Genomic DNA, 13,395 nt, shown 5'->3' on the forward strand with positions numbered 1-13,395 from the left:
CATGTCTGTTTGCCACAGTTTTCCCGGTGGTGCCGCACCCGGGCTCGCCCCGGCTGACGCAGTTTTCGCGCCGCCCCGGCTGACGCGGTTTCGTGCCGCCCCGGCAGACGCGGTTTTCGCGCCGCCCCGGCTGACGCGGTTTCGTGCCGCCCCGGCAGACGCAGTTCGGACTTAGCACTTTTCGGCTGTGCCTGGCTGGCGGCCCACTCACTCGATCGCCATGTCTGTTTGCCACAGTTTTCCCGGTGGTGCCGCACCCGGGCTCGCCCCGGCTGACGCAGTTTTCGCGCCGCCCCGGCTGACGCGGTTTCGTGCCGCCCCGGCAGACGCGGTTTTCGCGCCGCCCCGGCTGACGCGGTTTCGTGCCGCCCCGGCAGACGCAGTTCGGACTTAGCACTTTTCGGCTGTGCCTGGCTGGCGGCCCACTCACTCGATCGCCATGTCTGTTTGCCACAGTTTTCCCGGTGGTGCCGCACCCGGGCTCGCCCCGGCAGACGCGTTTTTTTTTTTCTTTTGCCCCGGCTGACGCAGTTTTCGCGCCGCCCCGGCTGACGCGGTTTCGTGCCGCCCCGGCAGACGCGGTTTTTTGCGCCGCCCCGGCTGACGCGGTTTTTGCCGCCCCGGCTGACGCAGTTCGGACTTAGCACTTTTCGGCTGTGCCTGGCTGGCGGCCCACTCACTCGATCGCCATGTCTGTTTGCCACAGTTTTCCCGGTGGTGCCGCACCCGGGCTCGCCCCGGCTGACGCAGTTTTCGCGCCGCCCCGGCTGACGCGGTTTCGTGCCGCCCCGGCAGACGCGGTTTTCGCGCCGCCCCGGCTGACGCGGTTTCGTGCCGCCCCGGCAGACGCAGTTCGGACTTAGCACTTTTCGGCTGTGCCTGGCTGGCGGCCCACTCACTCGATCGCCATGTCTGTTTGCCACAGTTTTCCCGGTGGTGCCGCACCCGGGCTCGCCCCGGCTGACGCAGTTTTCGCGCCGCCCCGGCTGACGCGGTTTCGTGCCGCCCCGGCAGACGCGGTTTTCGCGCCGCCCCGGCTGACGCGGTTTCGTGCCGCCCCGGCAGACGCAGTTCGGACTTAGCACTTTTCGGCTGTGCCTGGCTGGCGGCCCACTCACTCGATCGCCATGTCTGTTTGCCACAGTTTTCCCGGTGGTGCCGCACCCGGGCTCGCCCCGGCTGACGCAGTTTTCGCGCCGCCCCGGCTGACGCGGTTTCGTGCCGCCCCGGCAGACGCGGTTTTCGCGCCGCCCCGGCTGACGCGGTTTCGTGCCGCCCCGGCAGACGCAGTTCGGACTTAGCACTTTTCGGCTGTGCCTGGCTGGCGGCCCACTCACTCGATCGCCATGTCTGTTTGCCACAGTTTTCCCGGTGGTGCCGCACCCGGGCTCGCCCCGGCAGACGCGTTTTTTTTTTCTTTCGCCCCGGCTGACGCAGTTTTCGCGCCGCCCCGGCTGACGCGGTTTCGTGCCGCCCCGGCAGACGCGGTTTTTTTGCGCCGCCCCGGCTGACGCGGTTTTTGCCGCCCCGGCTGACGCAGTTCGGACTTGGCACTTTTTGGCTGAGCCTGGCTGGTGGCCCACTCACTCGATCGCCATGTCTGTTAGCCACAGTTTTCCCGGTGGTGCCGCACCCGGGCTCGCCCCGGCTGACGCAGTTTTCGCGCCGCCCCGGCAGACGCGGTTTTCGCGCCGCCCCGGCTGACGCGGTTTTTGCCGCCCCGGCTGACGCAGTTCGGACTTGGCACTTTTTGGGCTGAGCCTGGCTGGCGGCCCACTCACTCGATCGCCATGTCTGTTTGCCACAGTCTTCCCGGTGGTGCCGCACCCGGGCTCGCCCCGGCAGACGCGTTTTTTTTTTCTTTCGCCCCGGCAGACGTGGTTCCCCCCCCCCCCTTTTCGCTCGCCCCGGCTGACGAGGTTTTCGCGCCGCCCCGGCTGACGCAGTTTTCGCGCCGCCCCGGCTGACGCGGTTTCCTGCCGCCCCGGCTGACGCGGTTTTCGCGCCGCCCCGGCTGACGCGGTTTTTGCGTCGCCCCGGCTGACACGGTTCGGACTTTGCACTTTTCGGCTGTGCCTGGCTGGCGGCCCACTCACTCGATCGCCATGTCTGTTTGCCACAGTTTTCCCGGTGGTGCCGCACCCGGGCTCGCCCCGGCTGACGCAGTTTTCGCGCCGCCCCGGCTGACGCGGTTTCGTGCCGCCCCGGCAGACGCGGTTTTCGCGCCGCCCCGGCTGACGCGGTTTCGTGCCGCCCCGGCAGACGCAGTTCGGACTTAGCACTTTTCGGCTGTGCCTGGCTGGCGGCCCACTCACTCGATCGCCATGTCTGTTTGCCACAGTTTTCCCGGTGGTGCCGCACCCGGGCTCGCCCCGGCTGACGCAGTTTTCGCGCCGCCCCGGCTGACGCGGTTTCGTGCCGCCCCGGCAGACGCGGTTTTCGCGCCGCCCCGGCTGACGCGGTTTCGTGCCGCCCCGGCAGACGCAGTTCGGACTTAGCACTTTTCGGCTGTGCCTGGCTGGCGGCCCACTCACTCGATCGCCATGTCTGTTTGCCACAGTTTTCCCGGTGGTGCCGCACCCGGGCTCGCCCCGGCAGACGCGTTTTTTTTTTTCTTTTGCCCCGGCTGACGCAGTTTTCGCGCCGCCCCGGCTGACGCGGTTTCGTGCCGCCCCGGCAGACGCGGTTTTTTGCGCCGCCCCGGCTGACGCGGTTTTTGCCGCCCCGGCTGACGCAGTTCGGACTTAGCACTTTTCGGCTGTGCCTGGCTGGCGGCCCACTCACTCGATCGCCATGTCTGTTTGCCACAGTTTTCCCGGTGGTGCCGCACCCGGGCTCGCCCCGGCTGACGCAGTTTTCGCGCCGCCCCGGCTGACGCGGTTTCGTGCCGCCCCGGCAGACGCGGTTTTCGCGCCGCCCCGGCTGACGCGGTTTCGTGCCGCCCCGGCAGACGCAGTTCGGACTTAGCACTTTTCGGCTGTGCCTGGCTGGCGGCCCACTCACTCGATCGCCATGTCTGTTTGCCACAGTTTTCCCGGTGGTGCCGCACCCGGGCTCGCCCCGGCTGACGCAGTTTTCGCGCCGCCCCGGCTGACGCGGTTTCGTGCCGCCCCGGCAGACGCGGTTTTCGCGCCGCCCCGGCTGACGCGGTTTCGTGCCGCCCCGGCAGACGCAGTTCGGACTTAGCACTTTTCGGCTGTGCCTGGCTGGCGGCCCACTCACTCGATCGCCATGTCTGTTTGCCACAGTTTTCCCGGTGGTGCCGCACCCGGGCTCGCCCCGGCAGACGCGTTTTTTTTTTCTTTCGCCCCGGCTGACGCAGTTTTCGCGCCGCCCCGGCTGACGCGGTTTCGTGCCGCCCCGGCAGACGCGGTTTTTTTGCGCCGCCCCGGCTGACGCGGTTTTTGCCGCCCCGGCTGACGCAGTTCGGACTTGGCACTTTTTGGCTGAGCCTGGCTGGTGGCCCACTCACTCGATCGCCATGTCTGTTAGCCACAGTTTTCCCGGTGGTGCCGCACCCGGGCTCGCCCCGGCTGACGCAGTTTTCGCGCCGCCCCGGCAGACGCGGTTTTCGCGCCGCCCCGGCTGACGCGGTTTTTGCCGCCCCGGCTGACGCAGTTCGGACTTGGCACTTTTTGGGCTGAGCCTGGCTGGCGGCCCACTCACTCGATCGCCATGTCTGTTTGCCACAGTCTTCCCGGTGGTGCCGCACCCGGGCTCGCCCCGGCAGACGCGTTTTTTTTTTCTTTCGCCCCGGCAGACGTGGTTCCCCCCCCCCCCCTTTTCGCTCGCCCCGGCTGACGAGGTTTTCGCGCCGCCCCGGCTGACGCAGTTTTCGCGCCGCCCCGGCTGACGCGGTTTCGTGCCGCCCCGGCTGACGCGGTTTTCGCGCCGCCCCGGCTGACGCGGTTTTTGCGTCGCCCCGGCTGACACGGTTCGGACTTTGCACTTTTCGGCTGTGCCTGGCTGGCGGCCCACTCACTCGATCGCCATGTCTGTTTGCCACAGTTTTCCCGGTGGTGCCGCACCCGGGCTTGCCCCGGCAGACGCGTTTTTTTTTTTCTTTTCGCCCCGGCTGACGCAGTTTTCGCCCCGCCCCGGCTGACGCGGTTTCGTGCCGCCCCGGCAGACGCGGTTTTTTGCGCCGCCCCGGCTGACGCGGTTTTTGCCGCCCCGGCTGACGCAGTTCGGACTTTGCACTTTTTGGCTGAGCCTGGCTGGCGGCCCACTCACTCGATCGCCATGTCTGTTTGCCACAGTTTTCCCGGTGGTGCCGCACCCGGGCTCGCCCCGGCAGACGCGTTTTTTTTTTTCCTTCGCCCCGGCAGACGTGGTTCCCCCCCCCCCTCCGTCTTTCTTTTTGTTTTTTTTTTTCGCCGCGGCTGAAGAGGATTTTTCGGTGCCTCGACGCCCCGGTAGTCGCGGTTTTTCCGTTTCCGCACGGCCCCGGCTGACGCTGCTCGGTCACAGTCGCCTTTTGTGAGGATTGCAGACTTCTTGAGCGCGGGTGTTTTTTTTTTGTTGTTGTTGTTGTTTTATTACGCATTCGCTCCAGCAGACGCTGTTTAGACTTTTTGTTTCCTCTTTTATCCTGCGACGAGGTGACGAGGTTTATTCGGTGCCCCGCCGCCCCGGCTGAAGTGATTTTTCCTGTCCCGTGCCGCCCCGGCTGACGCGGTTGGGACTTCGCGTTTGTTCGGCCGCCACGGGTTTTGGCGCACTCGCTCGGTTGCTTGTTGTTGCCACTTGTTGCGAACCCAGGTTTCTTGAGCGAGCGCGGGCGTTTTTTCTTCCTTTCTTTCTTTGTTCTATGTGTTAGCGAATCGGCCTTTAATATCACACGAGGACTCACAACCAACAATTTTCAGTTTGAAGTGTAAAAAATCTGCAGGTGTTGACGTAACTGACTTGCCCCGTACCCTTGAGTACATCCATGAAGTTCTCGTAGTACTACTAAATCGCATTATTCCAAGTGGAGAAATTCCCATAAACTTGCAAACCTCTACACGAAAATCGGTGCGCGTGATAAAGTTGAAAATTATCGTCCGATATCAAATGTGCCTTCTATAACACAAATTCTAGGAAAAAAAAAAAAACACTTGTTCGCCGTTTTCTGCGCCGTGACTGGCAGCACTCCGGCGAAGCGAAACGGGGTCGATTCGAGCACGATATCGGCGTCTTTCGACGTGCTCGCCGGCGACCGTCGCACGAGTACGTCGCACGAGCGCGTCTGCCGGGGCGCCGTTTGCGAAGCCGACGCAAAAGTGGGAACCGCCGCTCGGATGATCGCCGCTTTCGGCAGAGTGAGTGTTGGCACTCCGGGGAAGCGAAACAGCGTGAATGCGCCCACGAAATCGGCGTATTTTGAAGTGCCCGCCGGCGACCGTCGCACGAGTACGGTAAACCGCGTCAGCCGGGGCGTAGTTCGGGACGCCGACGAAAAAGTGGGAAGCGCAACTCGGATCTTCGCCGTTTTTGCAGGAGTGAGTGGCGGCCCTCCTGCGAGACCAAGAAGCATCGATTCGTGCACGAATTCGGCGCCTTTCGACGTGATCGCCGGCGACCGTCGCTCGAGTAGGGCAAACCGCGTCTGCCGGGGCGGGCTTCGGGACGCCGATGCGAAAGTGGGAAACGCTGCTCGGATGTTCGCCGTTTTTGGCCGAGTGAGTGCTGGCACTCGGGCGAAGCCAAACGGGGCCGATTACGGCACGATATCGGCGTCTTTCGACGTGCCCGGCGGCGACCGTCGCACGAGTACGGTAAACCGCGTCAGCCCGGGCGGAGTTCGGGACGCCGATGCGAAAGTGGAGAACGCCGCTCGGATCTTCGCCGTTTTTGGAGGAGTGAGTGGCGGCACTCCGGAGAAGCCAAGGAGCGCCAATTAGCGCACGATATCGGCGTCTTTCGACGCGCTCGCCGGCGACCGTCGAACGAGTAGGGCAAACCGCGTCTGCCGGGGCGGGGTTTACGACGCCGACGCAAAAGTGGGAACCGCCGCTCGGATGTTGGCCGTTTTTGGCAGAGTGAGTGCTGGCACACCGGCGACGCGAAAGAGCGCGAAAGCGCCCACGAAAGTGGCGTATTTGGACGTGCTTGACGGCGACCGCTGCAGGAGTACGAAAAACCACGTCAGCCGGGGCGAGCGACCCACGGCGGTCTGGGTGCTTATCGCTGCTATTATAGGGGCACCCCGGCAGACGCAGAAAAAAAAAATTTTTTTTCGACCTTCTTTTTTGCTGGTCGAGCTCGGGTAACCCAGGTCGCAATGGGAGCCGCGCACGAAAGCGGCGTCGCGAGACGCGTTCGCGGTCGCTAGTCGCACGAGCTCGGCAACCGCGTCAGCCGGCGCGGAGTTCGGGATGCCGACGGCTAAGTGGGTACCGCTGCTCGGATGTTCGCCGTTTTTGGCCGAGTGAGTGCTGGCACTCCGGCGAAGCGAAACGGGGCCGATTCGGGCACGATATCGGCGTATTTCGACGTGCTCGCCGGCGACCGTCGCACGAGTACGGCAAAGCGCGTCTGCCGGGGCGAGGTTTGCGATGCCGACGAAAAAGTGGGAAGCGCCGCTCGGATCTTCGCCGTTTTTGCAGGAGTGAGTGGCGGCCCTCCTGCGAGACCAAGAAGCATCGACTCGCGCACGATATCGGTGTCTTTCGACGTGCCCGCCGGCCACCGCCGCACGAGTACGGCAAACCGCGTATGCCGGGGCGGGGTTGGCGACGCCGACGCAAAAGTGGGAACCGCCACTAGGATGTTCGCCGTTTTTGGCAGAGTGAGTGCTGGCACACCGGCGACGCGAAAGAGCGCGAAAGCGCCCACGAAAGTGGCGTATTTGGACGTGCTTGACGGCGACCGCTGCAGGAGTACGAAAAACCACGTCAGCCGGGGCGAGCGACCCACGGCGGTCTGGGTGCTTATCGCTGCTATTATAGGGGCACCCCGGCAGACGCAGAAAAAAAAAATTTTTTTTCGACCTTCTTTTTTGCTGGTCGAGCTCGGGTAACCCAGGTCGCAATGGGAGCCGCGCACGAAAGCGGCGTCGCGAGACGCGTTCGCGGTCGCTAGTCGCACGAGCTCGGCAACCGCGTCAGCCGGCGCGGAGTTCGGGATGCCGACGGCTAAGTGGGTACCGCTGCTCGGATGTTCGCCGTTTTTGGCCGAGTGAGTGCTGGCACTCCGGCGAAGCGAAACGGGGCCGATTCGGGCACGATATCGGCGTATTTCGACGTGCTCGCCGGCGACCGTCGCACGAGTACGGCAAAGCGCGTCTGCCGGGGCGAGGTTTGCGATGCCGACGAAAAAGTGGGAAGCGCCGCTCGGATCTTCGCCGTTTTTGCAGGAGTGAGTGGCGGCCCTCCTGCGAGACCAAGAAGCATCGACTCGCGCACGATATCGGTGTCTTTCGACGTGCCCGCCGGCCACCGCCGCACGAGTACGGCAAACCGCGTATGCCGGGGCGGGGTTGGCGACGCCGACGCAAAAGTGGGAACCGCCACTAGGATGTTCGCCGTTTTTGGCAGAGTGAGTGCTGGCACTCCGGCGAAGCGAAAGAGCGCGAATGCGCCCACGAAAGTGGCGTGTTTGGACGTGCTTGACGACGACCACCGCAGGAAAACGAAAAACCACGTCAGCCGGGGCGAGCGACCCATGGCGGTCTGGGTGCTTATCGCTGCTATTATAGGGGCACCCCGGCAGACGCAAAAAAAAAAAAAATTTTTTTTCGACATTCTTTCTTGCTCGTCGACCTCGGGTGACCCAGGTCGCAGTGGGAGCCGCGCACGAAAGCGGCGTCGCGAGACGGCTTCGCGGTCGCTAGTCGCACGAGCTCGGCAACCGCGTCTGCCGGGGCGGAGTTCGGGACGCCGACGGCTAAGTGGGAACCGCCGCTCGGATGTTCGCCGTTTGTGGCCGAGTGAGTGCTGGCACTCCGGCGAAGCCAAACGGGGCCGATTCCGGCACGATATCGGCGTCTTTCTACGTGCTCGCCGGCGACCGTCGCACGAGTACGGCAAAGTGCGTCTGCCGGGGCGGGGTTTGCGACGCGTACGCAATAGTGAGAACCGTCGCTCGGATGTTCGTCGTCTTTCGCCGAGCCAGTGCTGGCACTCCGGCGAAGCCGAACGGAGCCGATTCGGGCACGATATCGGCGTCTTTCCACGTGCTCGCCGGCGACCGTCGCACGAGTACGGTAAACCGCGTCAGCCGGGGCGGAGTTCGGGACGCCGATGCGAAAGTGGGAAGCGCCGCTCGGATCTTCGCCGTTTTTGGAGGAGTCAGTGGCGGCACTCCGGTGAAGCCAAGGTGCGCCAATTCGCGCACGATATCGGCGTCTTTCGACGTGCCCGCCGGCCACCGTCGCACGAGTACGGCAAACCTCGTCTGCCGGGGCGGGGTTTGCGACGCCGACGCAAAAGTGGGAACCGCCGCTCGGATGTTCGCCGTTTTTGGCAGAGTGAGTGCTGGCACTCCGGCGAAGCGAAAGAGCGTGAATGCGCCCACGAAAGTAGCGTATTTGGACGTGCTTGACGGCGACCGCCGCAGGAGTACGAAAAACCACGTCAGCCGGGGCGAGCGACCCACGGCGGTCTGGGTGCTTATCGCTGCTATTATAGGGGCACCCCGGCAGACGCAGAAAGAAAAAAAAAAAAATGGGGACATGGCGTGCGTCACCGTGCGGCTTCGCAGCGTTGCCGAAGTCGCCGAGCCCTTCGACTGAGCCGAACGGCGGACAGGGAACGTTGGTCGGCCGTTCTAACCTGTCGGTGCCACGCCGAGACGTCGTTAAGGAAAACCGCGTCGTGGGCCTCTACGACGCCGTCGAGTCGTTGTACGTTTGGTGTCCAGCGTGTCGGCGGCGAGTAGCGGACACGTCGTTCACGACTTCGGTCTTTCGCAGTCGACGCGAACTTGCGGAGAGTCGTGGTGCCTCACGTTTTCGGCAGAAACCGCGGCGGAATTTTCCCGTGCGTGCGCGCACGACCTCGGTGCTGTGCCGTCAGCGTAGTGTTGCACAAACTCGTGGCCTACCCAAGGTGCGGTACGTTTGCGGCCGTATCCTCGGTGGGAATTTCGTGAGTAGGGTCGCAAATTCTACGACCTCGGCGGGTTTGAGAGCGACGTAGACTTGTGGCACGCTCAACGTGCCACACGTTTCGGGGCACACCCGCGGTGAAATTTTCTCGAGTACGCTCGTATTAGTGCCCAAGGAGGTCTGGGTACTTATCGCTGCTATTATGTGGGGGTTCTCGTGAGCGGCGTACGCGAAAGCGACCGGGTGTCTGATATGCGGCGGGCTTCGGCCTCGTCAAGCGTGTCCTCGGGTCTGCTCCAGGGGAATCCACGGCAGTCGTCTGCAGCCTCATCCGCTTGATGCGTTAGGGGCTGGTTGTCGGACGGTGCCGTTTTACCACGATATCGAGGTGTGTTCCGTGTCGTCCTCGGGCGATTCAGATGCGAAAGCGCCGAAGACGCGGGCGTGACCCGTCGTCTGGCGGCTTTGCAGTCTCGGCTCCGTTGCTAGTTCCGGCCGGTCCACCGACAGTGCAGCGGGCTTGGGCAACCCGCACGGCGCGACCGAGTCGATGCAACGAAAAAGAGCGAGCATGAACGTGCTTCTTGCCGCACGGCTCCCACTCGTCTTTCGGGAAGGTTGTGCCGTAGCGAGCTCGAACGCCGTCATCTCGGAGTGCAAAATAAGAGTGTTGGGGCGCCTGAAGGTGGCCTCCGCCGCACACAGACTGCGTCCGGCCCGCCGAAGGCGAGGACGGACGCGCAGTCGAACGATTACCTGGTTGATCCTGCCAGTAATCATATGCTTGTCTCAAAGATTAAGCCATGCATGTCTAAGTACATGCCGAAATAAGGCGAAACCGCGAATGGCTCATTAAATCAGTTATGGTTCCTTAGATCGTTTCTTCCTACTTGGATAACTGTGGCAATTCTAGAGCTAATACATGCAGTGAGCCTGGAGCCCTTTGGGTAACGGGTGCTTTTATTAGACCAAGATCGATCGGGTTTCGGCCCGTATTGTGTGGTGACTCTGGATAACTTTGTGCTGATCGCATGGCCACGAGCCGGCGACGTTTCTTTCAAGTGTCTGCCTTATCAACTTTCGATGGTAGGTTACTTGCTTACCATGGTTGTTACGGGTAACGGAGAATCAGGGTTCGATTCCGGAGAGGGAGCCTGAGAAACGGCTACCACATCCAAGGAAGGCAGCAGGCGCGCAAATTACCCACTCCCGGCACGGGGAGGTAGTGACGAAAAATAACAATACGGGACTCTTTTGAGGCCCCGTAATTGAAATGAGTACACTCTAAATCCTTTAACGAGGATCAATTGGAGGGCAAGTCTGGTGCCAGCAGCCGCGGTAATTCCAGCTCCAATAGCGTATACTAAAGCTGCTGCGGTTAAAAAGCTCGTAGTTGGATCTCAGTTCCAGACGAGTAGTGCATCTACCCGATGCGACGGCTCGGACTGAACATCATGCCGGTTCTTTCTTGGTGCACTTCATTGTGTGCCTCGAGATGGCCGGTGCTTTTACTTTGAAAAAATTAGAGTGCTCAACGCAGGCGAGTCGCCTGAATAAACTTGCATGGAATAATAGAACAAGACCTCGTTTCTGTTCTGTTGGTTTTTGGAATACGAGGTAATGATTAAGAGGGACGGACGGGGGCATTCGTATTGCGGCGCTAGAGGTGAAATTCTTGGACCGTCGCAAGACGAACTACTGCGAAAGCATTTGCCAAGAATGTTTTCATTGATCAAGAACGAAAGTCAGAGGTTCGAAGGCGATCAGATACCGCCCTAGTTCTGACCATAAACGATGCCAACCAGCGATCCGCCTGAGTTACTCAAATGACTCGGCGGGCAGCTTCCGGGAAACCAAAGTATTTGGGTTCCGGGGGAAGTATGGTTGCAAAGCTGAAACTTAAAGGAATTGACGGAAGGGCACCACCAGGAGTGGAGCCTGCGGCTTAATTTGACTCAACACGGGAAAACTTACCCGGCCCGGACACTGGGAGGATTGACAGATTGAGAGCTCTTTCTTGATTCGGTGGATGGTGGTGCATGGCCGTTCTTAGTTGGTGGAGCGATTTGTCTGGTTAATTCCGATAACGAACGAGACTCTAGCCTATTAAATAGGTGCGGGGTTCCCAGCACCTTACAACCTTCTTAGAGGGACAAGCGGCTCCTAGCCGCACGAAACAGAGCAATAACAGGTCTGTGATGCCCTTAGATGTCCGGGGCCGCACGCGCGCTACACTGAAGGAAGCAGCGTGTCTTTATCCCTGTCTGAAAAGACTGGGTAACCCGTGGAACTTCTTTCGTGATTGGGATAGGGGCTTGCAATTGTTCCCCTTGAACGAGGAATTCCCAGTAAGCGCGAGTCATAAGCTCGCGTTGATTACGTCCCTGCCCTTTGTACACACCGCCCGTCGCTACTACCGATTGAATGATTTAGTGAGGTCTTCGGACCGATGTCCGGCGCGGCCTTTCGGTTGCGCCGGTCTGTTGGAAAGATGACCAAACTTGATCATTTAGAGGAAGTAAAAGTCGTAACAAGGTTTCCGTAGGTGAACCTGCGGAAGGATCATTAACGGATTGTGAAGGGTGAGCGCCTCAGCTGCGTCTGCGCCCGACACTTTCTGCCGCTGACCCCGTTTGGACGCGGGGTCGGCTTTTCCCCACGGGGCTGCCTGAATGTGGAGCGGCACCCCGTGACAAATTGTTGCGCCCAGCGGACGCCAACACCGCGACCTTGGACGGTCGGCCAGGTGGCGGACGCGGGTACAAACGGCGCAACGCACTCATAGGTCGGCTTTCGACCCGCCACTGCACCGTGGCTCGAAGCGCTCGAAATGCGCGACCCGACCGCTGCGGGACCGCCTAGTACTGTAAACAGGAGCGGCGGAGCGCGAACGGCGAGTCGTGGTTACGTCGGTAGAAGGCGAGGCTGCGCGTTCCCGAAACGCCAGCCGAGTGCCCTCCCGACCGTTCGAGCGTGCAAGAACGAGACCCGACAATCGCGCGGCGACTGCCAAGTACGAGAGGAACGGCACAAGCGTCGGCGGTCGGTCAAGGAACTGGCGATGTGACGGGTCCGCTGTGCACCAGTGCATACCGTCCCGCCGTCCGCGGCAAGCGCCTCCGCGTCCTCGGGTGACGGAGGCTGCCGGTCGGTTCTTGCAGGCGAGGGATCTCGCTGGCACCGGTTCGCGTTGACGCGCGGCCGGTCATGGCACGGCGATGCGACGGCCGAGGTGCGCAGTACTCGATGGAGGAACCGCACGCTCCGATGACCGTCCCGCCCTCCGCGGCGTATGCGTACCGACCGTAATGGTTGCAGCAGCGCCGGCCGGCTTTTGAATTCGCCACACGAAACACGGTGCGAGATCGCGGTTAGGGGAGCGTCGACGTTGCCAGGCGTTTTGCTTGCTGCCGAGGGAAAGGCGGCACGGCCACGTCGCGCTCGTCGCGATTAGCGGGTCTGCGCGCTTTGGGAAGGTGCCGCAACGACTTGCCGAAAGAGGAAGCACGGAAGAACGAGGGACTTGGACGTCCCGACAATTGAACGCACTTGCGGCCAGGCCCTTGCTGGCTTCGTTCTTCCGCCTCGAGTAGGCTCGTACGCGGCTCCGGCGCCGAAAGTGGTCCTTGGCACCGACTTCGGTGGACGTGGGAAGTGCCGCGCAAGTACGGCGCGCCTGGCTCCACCTGTTGGCTAAAGTAGGCAGCCGGATCGGCATTTTGGTGTGCGGTGGCAAACCGTGGATGCGAAAAAAGCTTGTGCGATTTCGTGGAACAAAAAGCGGGGGTCCCCCTTTTTATGCGGAGGAGACCGACCCGCCTGCCGTGGTGAACCGCGACGCCACGGTAAAAACGGGAGAGGCTTGTCGATGGGACCGTGCATCCCGCGCTCCACGGAGGCCGGGAGGCGGCCGCCCGAGGAAATGTGTAGCCGTCGAGGCCCGCATCTGCGTGCACTCTTATCCAAATGGGTGTACCGCAGGCATTTTCTGGTTAGGCGGGCCAATGAGAGCGAGCACACAACGATACCTACGGGTCCGGCTTGGAGAACCGGCTTCGACGCCTCCCGAGTATTTATAGAGGGGTGGACCACGAAAGCACTCGCAAGTAGCGAAAGCGAAACGCCGTCCGAAACACACCGTTTGCTCGATTTGCGGCAGCCGAAAAAGGCGCGGCAGAGTTTTGGAGTCCAAGCGTGCGCTGAAAAGCGCCCTTCTTGGCCACTGTTTGGCCGAGTGCCAGAAACGTTTGGTTTTGACTGTACGGAATTGAACAAACACTTTTTCACGACTCTAAGCGGTGGATCACTCGGTTCTCGGGTCGATGAAGAACGCAGCCAGCTGCGAGACTTGGTGTGAATTGCAG

The 13,395-nt window shown here is 62.0% G+C and overlaps 2 non-coding genes across 2 annotated transcripts in view; both read left to right on the forward strand.

The window, feature by feature from the left end:
* The first annotated feature begins 9,784 nt into the window (after positions 1–9,784).
* On the forward strand, positions 9,785–11,599 carry LOC142793684 (small subunit ribosomal RNA). Its single transcript, XR_012891741.1, has one exon. It is a non-coding gene; the product is annotated as a small subunit ribosomal RNA (ribosomal RNA).
* Positions 11,600–13,318: 1,719 nt separating this feature from the next.
* The window catches only part of LOC142793695 (5.8S ribosomal RNA), a 153-nt gene continuing 76 nt past the window's right edge, over positions 13,319–13,395 (forward strand). The window contains exon 1 of the ribosomal RNA XR_012891749.1: positions 13,319–13,395. This exon is cut by the window's right edge and continues 76 nt beyond it. This is a non-coding gene — a ribosomal RNA (5.8S ribosomal RNA).

The sequence above is a fragment of the Rhipicephalus microplus genome, unplaced genomic scaffold, assembly GCF_043290135.1.
Source record: "Rhipicephalus microplus isolate Deutch F79 unplaced genomic scaffold, USDA_Rmic scaffold_321, whole genome shotgun sequence".
Classification (NCBI taxonomy): Eukaryota; Metazoa; Arthropoda; class Arachnida; order Ixodida; family Ixodidae; genus Rhipicephalus; species Rhipicephalus microplus.